The sequence below is a fragment of the Vicugna pacos genome, chromosome 25 (assembly GCF_048564905.1).
Source record: "Vicugna pacos chromosome 25, VicPac4, whole genome shotgun sequence".
Classification (NCBI taxonomy): domain Eukaryota; kingdom Metazoa; phylum Chordata; class Mammalia; order Artiodactyla; family Camelidae; genus Vicugna; species Vicugna pacos.
In genome coordinates this window covers 5,473,818-5,491,559 of record NC_133011.1, presented here as the reverse complement: position 1 = coordinate 5,491,559, position 17,742 = coordinate 5,473,818, and the positions used below count along the sequence as shown (strand labels likewise).

The following is a 17,742-nucleotide window of genomic DNA, read 5'->3' as shown; positions in this document are numbered from 1 at the left end:
ATGTTTTACAATTTTACTTATTTTATGAGATTAATGTATTATTTTTATTTTTTCCAACTTTATTGAGGTATGATTGATAAATAAAAATTGTGTATATTTAAGGTGTACAGCATGATGTTTGATATACACAGACACCAGTCAAACCTCGGAGATAATGTGGGTTCAGTTCCAGACCACACAATAAAGTGAATACTGCAATAAAGTGAATTACAAGAATTTTTAGGTTTCCCAGTGCACGTAAAAGTTATGTTTACACTCTACTAAGGTCCGTTAAATATGCAATAGCATTATGCCTAAAAATCTACAAGCATACTTTAATTAAAAAATACTTTATTGCTGGGGGAAGGGTATAGCTCAAGTGGTAGAGCATATGATTTGCATGCATGAGGTCCTGGGTTCTATCCCCAGTATCTCCTCTAAAAATAAACCTAATTACCTCTCCCCTACCACTGCCAAAACAAAATAATTAAATAATATAGTAATTTTAAAAAATAAAATAAAATGTTAAAAAAAGAAGTTAAAAAAACTTTATTGCTAAAAAATGCTAACCATTATCTAAGCTTTCAGCGAGTTGTAGTAGTAACAACAAAGATCATTGATCACAGATCACTGTAACAAAAATAATAATAATGAAAACCTTTATATATTGTGAGAATTACCAGAATGTGACACAGAGACAAGGAGTGAACAAATGCTGTTGGAAAAATGGTGTCGATAGACTTGCTCAACTCACAGTTTCCACAAACTTTCAATTTGTAAAAAATGCAGTATATGCCAATCACAATAAAGCCAATGAGCTATGGCTGTACATTGTGAAACAATACCACAAACGGATTAACATATCCATCACCTCACGTGGTTACCATTATGCACATATGTGGGTGTGCATGTGTGTGTGGTAAGAATACTGACAACTACCCTCGCAGCAAATTTCAAGCATAAATTATTAACTATAGTCACCATGCTGTAAATTAGGTCTCCAGAACTTATATGTCATATAATGAAAATTTGTACCCTTTGATTAACATGAGGCTAATGTGATTTTGATTCTAAAAACTTGACAAGAAGGATAACCAGAAAGAAAAAATTTACAGATTGATCCTGTTTTAAATGTGGGTACAACCCAACCCTGTTACCCATAGTCAAGTCTTCCCACCCTGTCTAAGCAGGCTTGGACCACAGGCATCACACAAGGCCAAGGGTCCTTGCACTTAATGAGTGAAAATCAGATAATTATCTCACAGACTCTCAGAAGGCATTGAAAACGTAAGCATAATGTGCCTAATGTTTTAACATGAAATGTATACATGTCTATAAAATGTGGTAAAACATTAAGATATGGCAAATGTGGGCAAGGATGTTCATTATATAATTACACTTTCCTGTATGCTTGAAAGATTTCATATTACAAAAGTTTAGGCGGGGGTGGAGAGTATAACTCAGTGGTAGTGAGCATGCTTGGCGTGCACAAAGTCCCTGGGTTCAATCCCCAGTGCCTCTGTTAGGGGGAAAATTTTTTTTAAGATTAGGTGATAAAATATGTATTTACTTATATACATTTTTTTAAACTGTATTTTCAAACCTTCCCTCTCATTAAAGAAGCCTTTTCTTAGGCTCCCTCTAGGTAAAGCCTTTGCTCTTTCCTGCTTTTCCAGCCACTGCCTCAAAAAAAAAAAATTATCTCCTCCTCTTCTTTTTGATACAGAAAAAATGAATTGAGAAAGGATGGCTGTGTCTCTGGCAGGTCTCTGGGATGTGCCCCACCAGGTGAGGGTTCTTGGCTTCATGCAGGAGAGAATTCAAGAGCAAGTCATAGTTGAGTAAAAGTAGATTTACTCAGAGAGATGCACACTCCACAGACAGAGCGCAGACTGTCTCAAAAGGCAAGAGAAAGGTCCTGAGGTACAGGACTGTTAGTTTTATGGGCTTGGTTACTGCATGTACTAACATACGGGAGGATTATTCCATCTACTTCGGGGAAGGGGCTGGGAGTCTCCTTTTGACCTTTTATGGTCAGCCTCAGCACTGTCTTGGCGCCTGAGGGAGTGCCATCTATCACGCTATTGTATTTCAATGAGTGTATTCTGGAGCTCAGGGTCTACTGGGAGTTGAATCTTCCGCCATCTTGGTGCTAATTGCTGTGTCCTTTTTTTAATGGTTGTGCCCTGCCCCCTTCCCTCCTGTCTCCCTTTCCCCCTGCCTCTTTCAATCCAGCACCAATCTTCTAGCTTTAGGTCCCCAGGCATTGCTGAAACTTACCCTGGCCAAGGTCACCGGGGAGAGGCTGCTAAATCCCACGGGCGCTATTTCCTCCTTTCCCACGAGGCCTTTCATCCCGCCTTCACGTGGTGCCTCACTTCCGTTTGCTTGGTCTTTAAGGGAGCTTCCTTCTACCTCTCTGGCTGGGACTTCCCAATGGCCTTTGCAGATTTCTTTACAGAGGGGAACACCCACTTCCCTCCACCTTGTTTCTCTCCCACTCTGCCATGACTCCAGCTACACTTTATTTGTTGGTGACTTCCAAGTCTCCGGCCCTCAGTGCAGACCTCTGCTCCCGATGCTAACATCCTCTAGTTCAACCTCAATTCTACCACCCGCTTTAGACAATTTATTTAGCTTATCCATGAATTCTTTGCCTTATCTGAAAATGAAACACCTGTCCAAAAGAGTTGAGAAATAAGGTTTGTAAAGCACAGATCGCAGTATCCATTTTGATCAATAAATGTTAGGTACTTGATACCTCCACTCAGCTGTTCCAAACCCATGAAAACAGTTGCATGTGCCCCAAACTAAACTCGTTATTTTTTCTACCTGTAAACTCACTCCTCTTTCTAAACTCCCTTCTGGGAATTAGAGTATTGCATCATGCTAGACTTTTCTTCTCTGTCACCCCTCACATTCAGTGTATTACAAGACCCTGAAGATTCTTGTTCCTTCAAACCTCTCTCCCAGTGCCTGCTCTCCATTGCTGCCTCCTCTTGCCTTGTTCAGACCCTCTGACTGCTTATCTCAACTACTCCAAAAGCCTCTGAACTGGTCTCACTGGCTCCAGAGTTGTCCTCTTAAATCCACCCTCCACCCCCTCCAGTGACCTCGCTAAAACTCTATCAGAGCGGATCAACCCGTGTCTAGACCCTACAGTGCTGCTGCGTTAACGAGGACTGAGCAGAGGGTAGGTCCCTGCCAGGTGGTGGTTTGATGGCTTCTGGCTAAGCTCTCTTTCTTTCCACTAAAAGGCATTTTTATTAATTCTAGATAGTTCCATCTAATAGCAATTCAGTTATTTGTGATTAACTTCACATCCCTATCCATCTCTTTTAAATGGCAAATATTCCAGGGAGCGGTAATAGAGTAAACCCAGGATGCTTTGTTGTGCAGAGTTTGAGAGAGAGAAAACCACCGGACACGACTCCCTGAGAGGGGCCAGACCCCAGGCTCTGGAACCTCCTGTCCCAACAACTCTGAACCAACTCATTGAACAAGCAAGGAAACCCCGGCTTGGAACCTTGTTCTGCTCTTGGAAGCAAAGGGATTTTGAATCACTAGAGACCTAACCATGATTCCTGGATGTAGGATTTTAGAAACAAGTGCTTTTTCACCTTTCAATCCCTTCCCTACCTCCTCTAGACAAGTGGTTCTCACCATGTGGTCCCCAGACCAGCAGCACCTTCATCACCTTGGGAACTTGTTAGAAAGGCAAATTCTCAGGCTCCACCCTTGGCATGGCTGGGGGACAGAGGAGGAAGGAAGGAGGGAAGGGTAATAGCCGGGAGAAGAAAGAAGCCAAGGCTCGGAGGTCTCAGAACATCAAAGAACAGTTGCATTAGGAGGAAAAGACCCTTATAGGGTCTCGATTAAGACGATGCCCTTGAAAGCCCAAGCTGACTCTGTCCACTTAGCAGCTGTGGGACCTGGAACAAGTCACCTCGCCTCTCTGAGCCTCAGAGTCCTCACCTGTAAAGTGAGAAATAATCATAGGGTTGTTGTGAGGATTAAATGAGATACACTACCTGTAAAGCAGTCAGCATAATATCCAGGACAAATTAGATATCCCATAAAAATACTATTTTCATTAAGGGAGCTGGCAAGCTTGGAGGTTGTCTGGAAGATTTAAGATTTCAGATGTAGAGGAATCTGGGGATGGGACCCAAAGAACTGTTTCAACACGTCCTCCAGGTGATTCTGAAGCCTGCTCTAAGGTCTTGAGAACCACAGAAGAATCACCTGGAGAGTCTGTAAAACACCCAGGGCCAGAGTGCACCTTGTAAACCAGAATCTCTGGCGGTGGAGCCAGCCCAGGCCTCGGAGTGTCCAGGCTCCCCAGGTGATTCCAATGTGCAGCCAAACCCGAGGTCTACTGCTTAGGCTCACGCTAATATAATTTAATAGCCATCATTTATTAAGCATTTATAATGTGCCAAGCAGTGAGTGTCTCACTTACATTAACAGATAGCCCTCATAACAACTCCAGGACTTTAGTAGTATTACGCCCACTTTAAAGAAATAAATGTTGAGACTTGCTAAAGTTTTGCATCTTGCCCACAGGCACCAAGTTAGCAGAGCCAAGATTCAAATTCAGGAGTTTCTGACTCAAAATCTGGGCCACAGTTCCTTGCCTACTGCCAGATAATACAGCATTCTTAGAGCTCTCATTAGTGGGTGAGCAAGGATGGTCAGTGGCAAGCGAGACTGGAGACTTCAGACTTCAGAGACTGGATATCTGTTTTGTGCTGGATATTATGCTGACTGCTCTACAGGTAGAGTATCTCAATTAATTCTCACAACAACCCTATGATTATTTTTCACTTTACAGGTGAGGAATCTGAAGTCTGGCTCAGCAGCTGCTAAAAAGAAACCTAAAAACGTGAGAGGGAGGGTGTAGCTCAGTGTAGAGTGGCACTTAGCATGCATGAGTTCCTGGGTTCAATCCCCAGTACCTCCATTCTAAATAAACGAAACAAACCTAATTACCTACCCCCCAGGGGAAAAAAGGGAAGTATCCAGATCTCTCTGGGAAAGAGCTCAGGTTTAGGACTCAGGCTGCAATGGACCTCTGCCCAAGGTCCTACTGGGCGACAACCTCCTTGCGTGTCAGTTTCCTCAGATAGAAAACGGAGACGCTATTGCTTTGCAGAACTCCTGTGAAGATTACGCGAGGCAACATCCATGAAAAAGCCTGGCACATACATAGAGCACAATAAATGTTTGTACATCCATCTTTCTCCTCCACGTTGACCCCCACCTGTGAAGGCTGAGGGGTTGGGGGTGGGGGTTGCCTTGGGAAGAGCCACTTCTCTTTCCTCAGGGTTTTCCACCACTGACTCTATTTACAATTTTCCTTTGTAGCTCAGTCCCTCATGGGAGTCAATTCTCCTTTCTCCCTGCCACTGTTTGAATCACCCCACCCACACTTTTGCCTGGATGCCTGAAATGAATCACCTCACTTTTCTAGGTTGACAGTCATTCTGCCCAGCTCAGATCCCTCCTCCTCTCCTGATTAACCACCCCCTTTCTCTGGTCCAATGCCTACAGGTCTTGCCCACCATTAAGGACTAGTGTAATTACAGCGTCGGCCAGCACAGCCCTGGGTTGATGGCACATGGTTTGATCATAACTTCCTGGCCCCTAAGAAGACCCAGCCTCTGGGAAGGGCTCCAAATGAAGTGACCTTCTGACTTCTCATTCTTCACCTACATTTGCCAGGCTTTCTTCAGCGTTTCACCACTGCTGGCCAGAAAAGCTTGTCTCTAGACTCAGACAAAACTTCAAGGGACTTTAGAGAGAGGAAGCTCTGAGTCGGTCCCTTTTGTTTTGGACAGGAGGAAACTGCTCTAGGTCAAGTGGCCAGTTGGTGGTGCAGCCCAGACTGCAACGGGGCACACCTGCGTCAGGAAGCAGTTTCATAGTGGAGACCCCGCTGGACTGGGTTTGCAGTCTGTGCCCTTACAGCAAGAGCTATACCAGCTTCAGTGACTTTCTTGTGATTTTTTTTTTTGGCTAATATTTTTAAATTGTGTATTAATTAAAATGTAGTCATAGTAGAAAAATGTAGCAAAAAAAAAGAAAGAAAAATCAAGAGAAAAGAGACAGAAAAGGTAGGTGGGGAGAGGAGAGCAGCTAAATGAATGTGACAGGAAGAGAAGAGAAGGAAAAGGGGAAGTACAACCCAAGCCATGGAGGGGGTGAGCCTCCCGCTCCAGCCTCGGTGGTCAGAGGCCGACCCTCAGCTCCTGGTTCCCACACACAAGTAACTGCTTAGAGAGCCTCCTGGCTTCCACCATCAACCCTCGCCGCCCCACCACAGATCTAAGATTCTGTTACTGTTCTCTCCCTTCCACCCTTAACACTGTCCCCTATTCATAGCGAAGCCCCCAAAGTCAGGGAAAACTCAAGATGTATGTGTTGAAATAGCCAGCTCAGATAAATTAAAATGCCACAGCGCTCGGTATAAAATCTAGGTTCTCCTGGCTCTCAATGTAGGAAACACCTTCGGCGTTTAATTATTTAGGGAAACTATTTCCTTGCCTGACTTAATAATACCTTCCAGGGTCAAATTTGGATAAACTCCACCTCTAACCCACTCACTCAGAGGGCACTGAGTCAAACTGGGGATTCCCAGAGCAAGGCCCCATCTCCTTCCATTACACTTGGGGAAGGAAAAGAAGATACAGGCAGGAGCCAGGAGCCAGGAGCCAGGGACGCACCCTGACTCATTGCTTTTTTTTAACTGAAGTTTTTATTGGGATAATTATGGATTCATATGAGGTTGTTAACACATTAAACTTAAAGAAAGATCTAGTGTGTGCTTTACCTGGTTTCTCCCAATGGTAACATTTTGCAAAACCAAAGTACAATATGATAACCAGGAGGTTGACATTGATAAGCTCCATTCAGCTTTCTCCCGTTTTACTTGTACTTGTCTGTGTGCGAGTGTGTGTGTTTAGATCTAGCACTTGTATCGCCTGTGAAGGGTCATGTATCCGCCATCCCAGTTTAGACACTGCGGGGTTCCATCACCACAAAGACCCCGTGTGGCTTTGTTACAACCCCCTCCTCCTGCCCGACACCTCCTTCCACTGCACCTAAACCCTGGCAACCACTGTCGTGTTTCTTAACTTTCATCATTTCAAACATTTTACATAAATGGAATCACAGAGTATGGAACCTCTGGGAGCTGACTTTTTTCACTCAGCGTAATTCCCTGGAGAGTCATCCAAACTGTTGCATGGTATCAATAGTTCCTTTTCATTGCTGAGTTCATTCATTTTTTCACTTTATGATTATGAACAAATCACTTAGAAGTTTGTACTTTTCAACCTGAAAGATTCTGGAAATCGTCTTAACCCTTCTAAGCCTCCATTTATTCATCTTTTATTTGTTTGTTTGTTTGTTTTGTTTTGTTTTAATGGTGGGAAGTTGGTAAGAGCATAGTTTCTCCCAGGATTGATACAAAGATCAGAGCCACAGATACAATGATGCACTGGGAACTGTGCAGTGATGCACTTAAGACGTTATTATAATGGCCTCTTTGAGGGAAGCTTCTATTTTAAAATTTGTTTTTCCTGCTTCTTCCATACATACCAAACTGCTTCCATCTGGGGATTTTTCTTCCAGTCAGCTGAACTCAAGGGGGACAGGAATGTAACTTCCAGGCCTCACTTGAGGAAATCGCTTACCTGAGCAGAGAAAGAGAGAGAGAGAGAGCTGAAGTGGGGGAAGGGGATGGGGGAGAGAGGAGTAAAGAGAAGGAAGAGAGGGAGAGATGTAGAGAGAGAGACAGCTTGGTTCTCAGGCTCTTTTCAAGCATTCTTAAACCTCTTCTGATGGCATTTTCATCACACTGTCAAGTTGCTAAAAACACCACCACCATTAAGTATAAAAGCCAATTTCAATGGCAGAACAAAACACCTCTAATTCTGTGACACTCAGGATAAAATCAGTCATGAGCACGTGTGTACAAAGAGCAGGCTGCCTAAGCACAGCTACTTGCTTCTGAATTTTTCTGTGAAAATTCATTTTGTGTTCTACTAAAGTCCATCAAAAGACAGCAGGGCTCTAAAGGCTGAAGGAAAAGTGGAGGGAGATAAGCAAAATTTGAAAGTTTTACCTATTAACCTTTTTCTTTTTTCTCCTCAAACCAGGAGAAGGTATTTATTCTGTTTTGGTGGAAACAGTCCTGCTCACTCACCTTCTGCTCTGATGAGCTAAATCAGACTCACCTGAGGAACTTTTACACACGGTGGTGGGAGGGGGTGGCTCAGTGGCAGGGCGCCTGCTTAGCACGCGTGAGGTCTTTGGTTCGATCCCCGGTACCTCCATAAAAAAATCTATAAAACAATATAGATTTAGTCAGCTAAAAACTAAGTTCAAGACTAATGATGATGGGGGCGGGTATAGCTCAGTGGTAGAGAGACTGCGTAGCATGCTCAAGGTCCTGGGTTCATTGCTCAGTGCCTTCAATAGTAAATAAATAAACCTAATATATATTAAAAATGATAAAAAAAAACTAACAAATATATTTCAGTTCCCACTCCTACCCATTCACTAGACCTGGGAGGCGACCAGGAAATTTTTTAAAATATATTTTCAAGCTCCTTGGGTGATTCTGACATTCAGCCAGGTCAGGGACCTCTTCTATTTGGGATTTGCCTTGGTTTCCCCAATAGACTTCTTCTGACAATTCTGGGTATTTCTCTCTCCCGGAAGTTCTGTCCTCACAAAAGTTCTCCTTTTTATCCAGACCCGGTTTCCGGTGGGTTTTCAACCTCCTCATTCCCCGGAACTACCCTTGTCAAGGTCACCATCCGTTCTGTTTCCTCCTGCTCTGAAAAGCCCAGCAGCATTGACACGGTGGCACAACCTCTTGGCTTGAAATACTTCCAACTCTTGATACCCATGATGTTGGGCTGTCCTACCTCTCAGATTCTTCCTTCTCAAGTCCTTTACTGGCTCCACCTCCCCGGCCTCACTCCTCAAGGTGTTTGGAGCTCTGGTTGGGCTCCCTTTTCCGCCTGGCCTGCACTCTGTTGCTAGGTGACCCCGTTTAAGCAGATGGCTTTAAAGACTATCCTTATGCTGGCATCCCTACTATCCATACGCTAATGGTATTTACGGTTCCACCCCTGATCTTCCTCCAGAGCTGCCTACTTGACACCGCCACTGCATATCTAATAGGCATCTCAAATTCAACATGTCCAAAATAGAAGCATTGATCCCTCCAATCAACACCACCCACTGGTCCTCCAGTCTTCCTCATCTCACTTAACAGCACCATCACTCGTGCAGTTGTTCAAGCTAAACATCTAGCAGTTATCTGTGCTCTGATCTCCCTCATCCGCTTACAAGACATAGTCCAAGTCCCTCCACCTCTTTCCATCCCTCAGCTCCTTCTCTAGTCCATGCCGCCATCATCTCTCATTGAAATTATTGCCATTGGTCCCTAATTGGTCTCTCTGCTTCCATTCTTGCCTCCTTAGAGTTGATGCCACACCAAGTACTATTAAAAATGCAAATGAGGTCAGACCACTCTTCTGTTTATAACTCCAATGACTTTTCATTGCAAGTAGAATAAAACCCAATCCCTTATTTTGGAGCTTACAAAGTCTAAACAATATAGCACCGAATCCTTGCACTGCTGTCCCCTCTGCCTGGAAGGTTCTTCCCACAGATCTTTGCACTGCAGACTCCTCAGCATGTAGGTCTTGACTCAGACCTCACCCTTAGAGAGAATTTTCCTGAGCATCTTATCTGAAGATTCTCCCAACCTGCTTAGTTTGCCTCTTGTTTGGATTCTGATTCATTTTCTCCTTTACCCATAAATTTTTATTTATGTGTTTGTTTGCTTATTTATTGCTGGTCCAGCCCCATTAGAATGCAAGCTCTAGGTCCACAAAGCAGATGCCCAATTAACATAAATAAATAAATGAATCGCTCATTTGCATCGTAGTGTAGACGACTGACAGGTGCTCCCAAGTAGTCCGTTTTTCTCAGGCATTGCATTTTGACTGAAATCGAAGCTTTAGGATCAGGAAAAAGCAAGCTGGTGAGATTTCAATCATCCATTTACTGACCAAGGAGAATTTCTTCACTACTGTCCTGAAAAATTCTACCTCTTGTTTTTACAGGCCACCCCCATGTTCTGTCTGTACTTGTTTCTGGATCCGCTCCAATTTTCCTGGGAGGTTCCATCAGAAAACTCTTCTTCTCTACTTGGACCAGCCCTCAATACATGTTTAAAGGTCCAGACTTCCAGATTCTTGAGTTCAGCAGCTACACCTTGGGTACCCTTGTCAGAGGCAATGCCAGGTTCCGGAGAGCGGGTGAGCCCTTCTCACCCTGCACCTCAGCACTTTTCAGCAGCCTGCTGCCACCCCAGCCCTATGCTCCTGGTCCGTCCACACCCTCGTTTCCACCCACCAGCTCTGCTGAGCCCGTGTTTCCTGTGCCTTTTCTGGCCTGCATCTTTTCTTGCTTTTTCACTGGCTAGGTGCCTAATTCTGCCTCCAGCCTCCCCATTTCTGGAAACATTCCACCGTTACTGCTGCTGCAATTCTGCCCCCTAGTAGCTGAAACTGAAAACACACATCTCTGGTGGCACTGCCTTTTTCTAAAGCTCCCCCCATCATGGGCGTCCGTTCCCAGAAGGACCCAAGCGGTGGAGAGCCTCTCAACTCAAGAGCGGCCTGGAGGACTGGCTCTCTCTGCTGCATGGTGAAGGCCAAGGTATTTCTGTATGTAAGTTACACCCTCCACCTCACCGCTTCTATGATATGTTTCCTTTTTTCTCCACATCCCTTATTCAAGATAGGGATGGCAATTACTTCCAGGGCTGGATTGAGAATTTGGTACCTCTTCAAATGACAGATATCTTGTCAATGCTCAACAGTCATTTAGTGAGGGGGGAGAGAAACTAGTTTTCTATTAATAAAAACAACTCAACCTAAAGAATTTATAACATGTAATTATCTAAACCAGGAGACTTCCTGGGAAGAGTAATGTTTCGCCCTCCTGAGATAGTGACCATTCTGACTCCCATTACCACAGATTAGACTTGCCTGTTATTGAACTTCATATAAATGGACTCAAGACAATATGTGGTGGTTATTTTTTTTTTTTTTGGTCTGACTTCTTTCACTCAGCATGTTTTTGAGATTTACCCATGTTCTTTTGATTACTGAATGGTATCCCACTGTATGGATATATCACATTTGTTAATCCATTCTGCTATTGATGGACATTTAGACGGTTTCCAGATCCAGATTATGAATAAAGCTACTCTAAACATTTGTGTACAACTCTTTCCATGGACATATGTTTCTCCTAGGAAGTTACACAGAAGTCGAATTGCTGGGTCATAGGGCATCAATTTAAATTTATCAGGAACTACCAGTTTTCCAAAGTGGTTGCTTCATGTTACATCTGGGGAGATATATAAAACCATTTAAAATTTAGGTAATAAAATAACTTGTTTTCAGTGCCCAGCCCTACACTATGCTTTATTCAGTGTAAGAATTTCATCAATTGTGACCACCAGACTTTAGGAAACTGTAAGCTGGAAAGCCTTGGGGCTGGAGTTTTTTCAGTTTTATCATACAAATTATACATTCAGGTCACACAAATGAATCACGCAAAATCAGTCAAGTATACTTCAGTAATAATAAAAAAATAGATTGGTCAATTTTGGCAAGGCGTGGGTTTTGGTTTCTCTAAAAAATGGTATTTTTTAAAAATTTTATTTATTTTTTGTTTTGTTTTTGTTTTCTGGGGAGGTAATTAGGTTTATTTATTTACTTATTTATTTTAATGGAGGCACTGGGGATTGAACCCAGGACCACATGCATACTAAGTATGCGCTCTACCATGGAGCGATACCCTTCCCCAACAACGCTGTGTATTTGTTATCAGTTTTGAGAGGAGTCAGGTGGAAACCCCAGTTAACCAGTACAATATTTCAAATCTATTCTAGTGATGTGTTTACTGCCCCTTACAAATTACTGCTTGGAAAATTCAGGGCATATGAGTATCTTTCTGTTATTGTTACTATTGTTTAAGGAGAAGGGAATAGAAATGCCTTTATGCACCATCTAAAACCGAAAATATTTTATAAAATATAGTTATAGCAAATATTTTAAAAAGTAAAAAACTAATATACATCTTCATAAATTGCTATAAGGCAAACAGCCTTGTAAAGACCCTCCATGAGAAAAAAGACTGCCAGCTTCGAAAACCACTCCCGGGCCCATCTCAAACACAAATCCTCCCCTTCGCCAGAAAGAATGACCAGTCCCAGCTTTTATATTTATTGTTACCTTCTTTTATTTGTAGTTTTATTATCCAGCTATGCATCCCAAAACACTGTCTTCTTTTTTTTGTAGAAAAATGTCTTTTTGGTCTCTAAACCTATAGATTCCACTTTTTGCCTCTTTTTTTCCCCTTGCAATTTATTTGTTGAAGGAACTGGATCATTTGTCTTACAGTCTCCCAGCGTCAGGGTTTTGTTGACTGCAGCCTTATAACACAGCTCAGTTATCATTATCCCCTGTCCTGTGTACTTCCTGCAAATTGATGCTTGAATCTAGATGCTTTATCAGATTCAGTCTTGATTTTTGGGGAGGAAAACTCCTTTGTAGGTGGTGCTGTCTTTTTTCTCTCTGGTATGAAGTGATTTTCCAGGCTCCTCTTACACATTTCCTACTTTAGTCCTGGAATCAACTTTTTTTTCCAAGAAGCTTTTTCAAGACCTCACTGGGGTTTTAGGGTTGTTAATTACTATTGAATTTGTAATTATTCTCTTTCTTTCCTTCTTCCTTCCTTCCTTCCTCCTCCCTTCCTTCCCTCCTTCCTTCTTTTTGATAAAATACTTCATGAGTCATATGTTACTTTCAATTCAAATTCAGGACCACTAAACAACATTGTAAATCAACTGTACTTCAATTTAAAAAATTCAGGACTTTAGGATTTTTATGTAACTTTTTTTTTTAAAGGAGGTACTGGGGATTGAACCCTGGACCTCATGCATACTAAGCATGTGCTCTACCACTGAGCTATACCCACCCACCCCCATATAACCTAATGTTCTATATTACATCTGTGCCTTACTTTCTCCTTACCAGAAATCCTGGTTCTCAAGGACACTTGAGATAATAGAACCAGGTAATAATTTCTCATTTGCTTTATTCCTTGTCTTAATTTAAAAAAATATTGACGTATAATTGATACATACTAAAATTCACCCATTTTAGGTGTACAATTTGATGTATTTTGACAGATGTATGTAGCTATGTAGCCATGATGACGATCAAGATATGAAACTTTGCCAGCGCAGACTAGATGTGAATGGGGACCATACAAGGGCATGGATAATGGGAGGTGCAGCTCACTGGGGCTATCTTTGGAGACTTGCTACATATCACGCTTCCATGTGGGGCCCTCTTCATCCCTTCTCATTCCACATACTTTCCCAGGCAATTTCATCTACTTCCATGTCTTTAATTACTGGTTCATGATGACTGCCACATCCATATCTCCCCAACTCTAGACCTGACACACAGACAAAGCCTCCTGAAGGTGCCAGAGCCTCTTTTCCCAAACCTGCTCCTCCCCTGTGTGCCTCATCTTAGTTGTTACCAATTACCCTGTGGCTTATCCTTTCTCTTGGACCACATTACCTCTCCCTCAGCCCTCCTTCAATTCCCACAGCCAGTAGCTTTCAGGTCTACCAATTACCTTCTGAAATATCTCTAGACTCAGTTCTTCCCACTGTAGGTTTCAGAGCTGAGCCCTTGCCATCTCTCATCTAAATAACCTTTTTGTTTCTGTAGAGTCTTTCCTCTTCCAGGCTAATGCTTCCCTCCTCTCCATCCCTCCCCTCTGCTCACACTTCACACTTCTTCCCATCTCTTGCTTTCTTTTAGTTTATTCTCAATGGTCTGCAGAGTTAAATTTCTAAATATAAGCCAGGTCATATTATTCTACTGCCTAAAATTTCTTGAATGACTTGTCACTACTTATATGATAAAATCAAATATATTTACATACTCTATAAGGTCGTTTTCACATTCTAAAATATACTTGTAGTTCCCCCAGATAAGCCATGGTTTTTCCTTCCTGCTTAAGTTTCTCTTTTCTTGGCATGTCCTTCTACACTTCTCTATCCACAAACTCCTTTCTCTCCTTCAAGATACAGAGCAAGAGCTTCCTTTTCTGTGAAGTCTGCCTTGATTTTCCCAGGCACACGTAGGGTTGCTCTCCTTACATTCTCATTATATATATATTTTTTAAGTATAATCAGTTTACGATGTTGTGTTAATTTCTGGTGCACAGCATAATGTTTCGGTCATACATACACATATATATTTTGCTTTTCATATTCTTTTTCATTATAGGTTACTACAAGATATTGACTTATAGTGGCTTGTGTTATACAGTATAAACTTGTATATTTTTTACATAACTCAATTATGTTTGTTTATCTAATCCTCACTACCACCCAGCCCCATTCTGGAAAATATGCTTTTTCAGAATAAGAACCGTCACTTCTTTAGTTGCATTTTTAAATTGTTGACATAGAGACTGGCTGTATCCATTAAGAGTATTTTGCTATTAACAATGGAAGCCTGACTCTAATTAACCTAAACCAAAAGTAATTCACAGGGGAGATATCGGCTCAAAGAATCAATGGGAAGGATGGAGGGCTGGATTTGGAAGGAGGGAGGGTCCAGGGCTGTTCCTGAGAGATAGGAAACAGAAGTAGGCAGAATAGTCTTGTACCTGGAGCAAACTGGATGAACCTGTCATTTTCTGCCTCTGGCTGGGCAAAGTTCAAGAAAGGAATATCTAGCTGTCCCAGCTGTGCCCATCCGTAGCCACAAGAGCAGGACCCCTGATGAAGCACCATACAGCTGGTGAACGGGAATAAGTGATTTTTTGAAAGGAAATAAGATGATGTTGGGAAGAGAAAATGGATAGCTGGTAGCTGGAAGGACAACAGTTCATCATGCTAGCACACAGTAAGCACTCAATCAATATTTTTAATGTGAATCAATGAATGACTACTTGACATTTTTATTTCCTGACATACTAAACTGCAGCCATTCCCTGGGTGCCTCAAATAACCTCTCACTTCCCCACCTTTGCAGGGACTACCACCTCCATTTGGATGAGACTTTCTCCTCTGTCTGCCTGGAAATATGTCTGCTCTCCAAGATTCACCTTAAATGAAACAACCCCCTGGAAACTTTCCATGTTCTTCCTCTGCCTTGTGATCTTACAGCACATGCCGTGTTCCTCTGTCGTACCACTTCATTGATTATATGATTCTTTACACATCAGCCTCCCCCAGAGTTGATTCATGTTGCTTTGGAGCAAAAGTATGCATGCTGATACACAAAGATAGATATGTTTCCTGCTCTCCTACGCCTTACATTCTAGAAAGGAGACCTATATGGTATCAAAACTCAACTTCTAGTGCTGTGGATTTGGCCACTAAACTCCCATTTTACCAGTTGGGCCACTGATTCACCAGTTTTAAAACTTTCCATTGGAAATCTAGTGCTGAGCTCCTACAACTAACTAACAAACTATGAAACACAGGATGTTGTGAATTGTGGCCCATGTGTTTATATATTACAACGAACATTTATTGCACTAGCCTGGATCCATGGAATAATAAAGCCTGGTTCCTGCACAGGTTTTATACCAATCCTCAGGAACTTACATGTAGAGTCTATTGGGAGAGACAGGTATTTAAATAACTAATTATATCAGAAGGCAACACATACACAGGTCATACAGCTCTTGTGAAATCTTGAGAAAATAAAAAAGCTACTTTTTTAATGACCAAGAACTCTGCATTACCTCATTTCTGTCTCATGATACTTGCCAGAGTGGTGTTCACAAAAGAGACTCAATAAACAGTGTTTGGATAGAGAAATTGGATGATTGTATAAAAAGGGAACCTCAGCAGAGATTAAGACAAAGAAGGTAAGTTGTAAGTAAATATATTCTTGAAGGGACATAGTAATAGATGAAATAACACCTACTTGGCATCTTGAAATTGCAGCTTGAGATTCCTGCTGATTCCTTTATGTGTCATTTTAAGTCAATATTGTCCCAGTGTTGACTCAGGAGGAAATTTTGTCTCACTCACTTATATTATGTCTCTGAGCACATTAGGTTTTGCCTGAAGGTCTCCAAATATGTCCAGTTAGCCATGCCTAGAAATGAAATTAGTTTGGGAGACTAGCATAGCAGGTAAGATTCCATTTAGAATTTTTCTGTTTTTCATGTAGTTTTTTTTTTCTATGACAAGCATTTCAAGAGAATTTTTTTTCTAAATAAGCATTTCAAAAGAATTTGAAATATTTTCAGGAAGAATTTTTTCTTAAGTGTTGTTTTTAATTTTAAGATATATAAAAAAAGTCTCTTCAGACTAAGCTCAGATGTGAAATGGAAGAAACGAGTCCTTAGGAATAGGAGTCAATTTTTGCAACAAAAATATTACATGTACCTTAAAATGCTTTATTTGAGGCTTAGAAGCTAATTCTTGACAGTTAAAATACAAGGCTTCTATCATTAAAAAGTATACAAACAACAAATGCTGGAGAGGGTGTGGATAAAAGGGAACCCTCCTACACTGTTGGTGGGAATGTAGTTTGGTGCAGCCATTATGGAAAACAATACTGAGATTCCTTAAAAAACTAAAAATAGACTTACCATGTGATCCAGCAATCCCACTCTTGGGCATATATCTGCAGTAAACTCTTAATTTGAAAAGATAGATGTACTCCAATGTTCATAGCAGCACTGTTTACAATAACCAAGAAATGGAAACAACCTAAATGTCCATCGAAAGATGACTGGATAAAGAGGTTGTGGTATATAGATACAATGGAATACTACTCAGCCATAAAAGGATAAAATAATGCCATCTGCATTAACATGGATGGACCTGAGACAGTCATACTAAGTGAAGTAAGTCAGACAGAAAAAGAAAGTCAAAAAGAAAAATACCATATGGTATCACTTATATGTGGAATCTAAAAAAAATGACACAAATGAACTTATTTACAAAATAGACAGACTCACAGACACAGAGAACATAGAAAATAAACTTCTGGTTACCAGAGGGGAAAGGAGGGGATGGAGGGATAAACTGGGAGTTTGGGATTTGCAGATACTAACTACTAGCTATCAAATAGATAAACAGCAAAGTCCAACTGAATAGCACAGGGAACATTATAGGCTATTACAAAAATATCCAATGTCTTGTAATAACCTATAATGAAAAAGAACATGAAAAGGAATATAAATGTATCTAACTGAAACATTATGCTGTTCACCAGAAATTAACACAACACTGTAAACTGACCATACTTGAATAAAAAAAGGCTTCTATTAAAATCTAACAATTCTGGCAGAAAATAGGGAACTTAAATTTTTTTTTAATCTTTTCAAATATAAAGTATGTTGTTAATCCTCAGAATGCTCTTGTGGGATAGAATGGTGTACAAGACATGCAAGTTTGGTAATTACTTGACTGCACACACCCAGACATCTATTTTCGAAAACTGGGGAAAGGAGTTTCACTGCAGATGCCTGAATAATTTTGTGATTATGTAATGCCTGGGTTCATTTCAGAAATCACTTAAAGCAGGGTGGGGATTAACAAAGTAACCAAAAAAGATCAAAACATAAAAGGGTCATGTCCAGATATGTTTTTTAATGCTCAAATCAGAAGCTTTG

At 41.4% G+C, this 17,742-nt stretch overlaps 1 long non-coding RNA gene across 1 annotated transcript in view; it reads right to left on the bottom strand.

Annotated features, from left to right (window-relative positions):
- Window positions 1-3,838: 3,838 nt before the first annotated feature.
- LOC140689235 (uncharacterized) overlaps window positions 3,839-17,742 on the bottom strand; it is a 44,535-nt gene continuing 30,631 nt past the window's right edge. The window contains exons 2-3 of the long non-coding RNA XR_012064117.1: window positions 8,220-8,327; window positions 3,839-3,954 (exon numbers count right to left, since the gene is read on the bottom strand). This is a non-coding gene — a long non-coding RNA (uncharacterized lncRNA). The remainder of the gene's footprint in view (window positions 3,955-8,219; window positions 8,328-17,742) is intronic.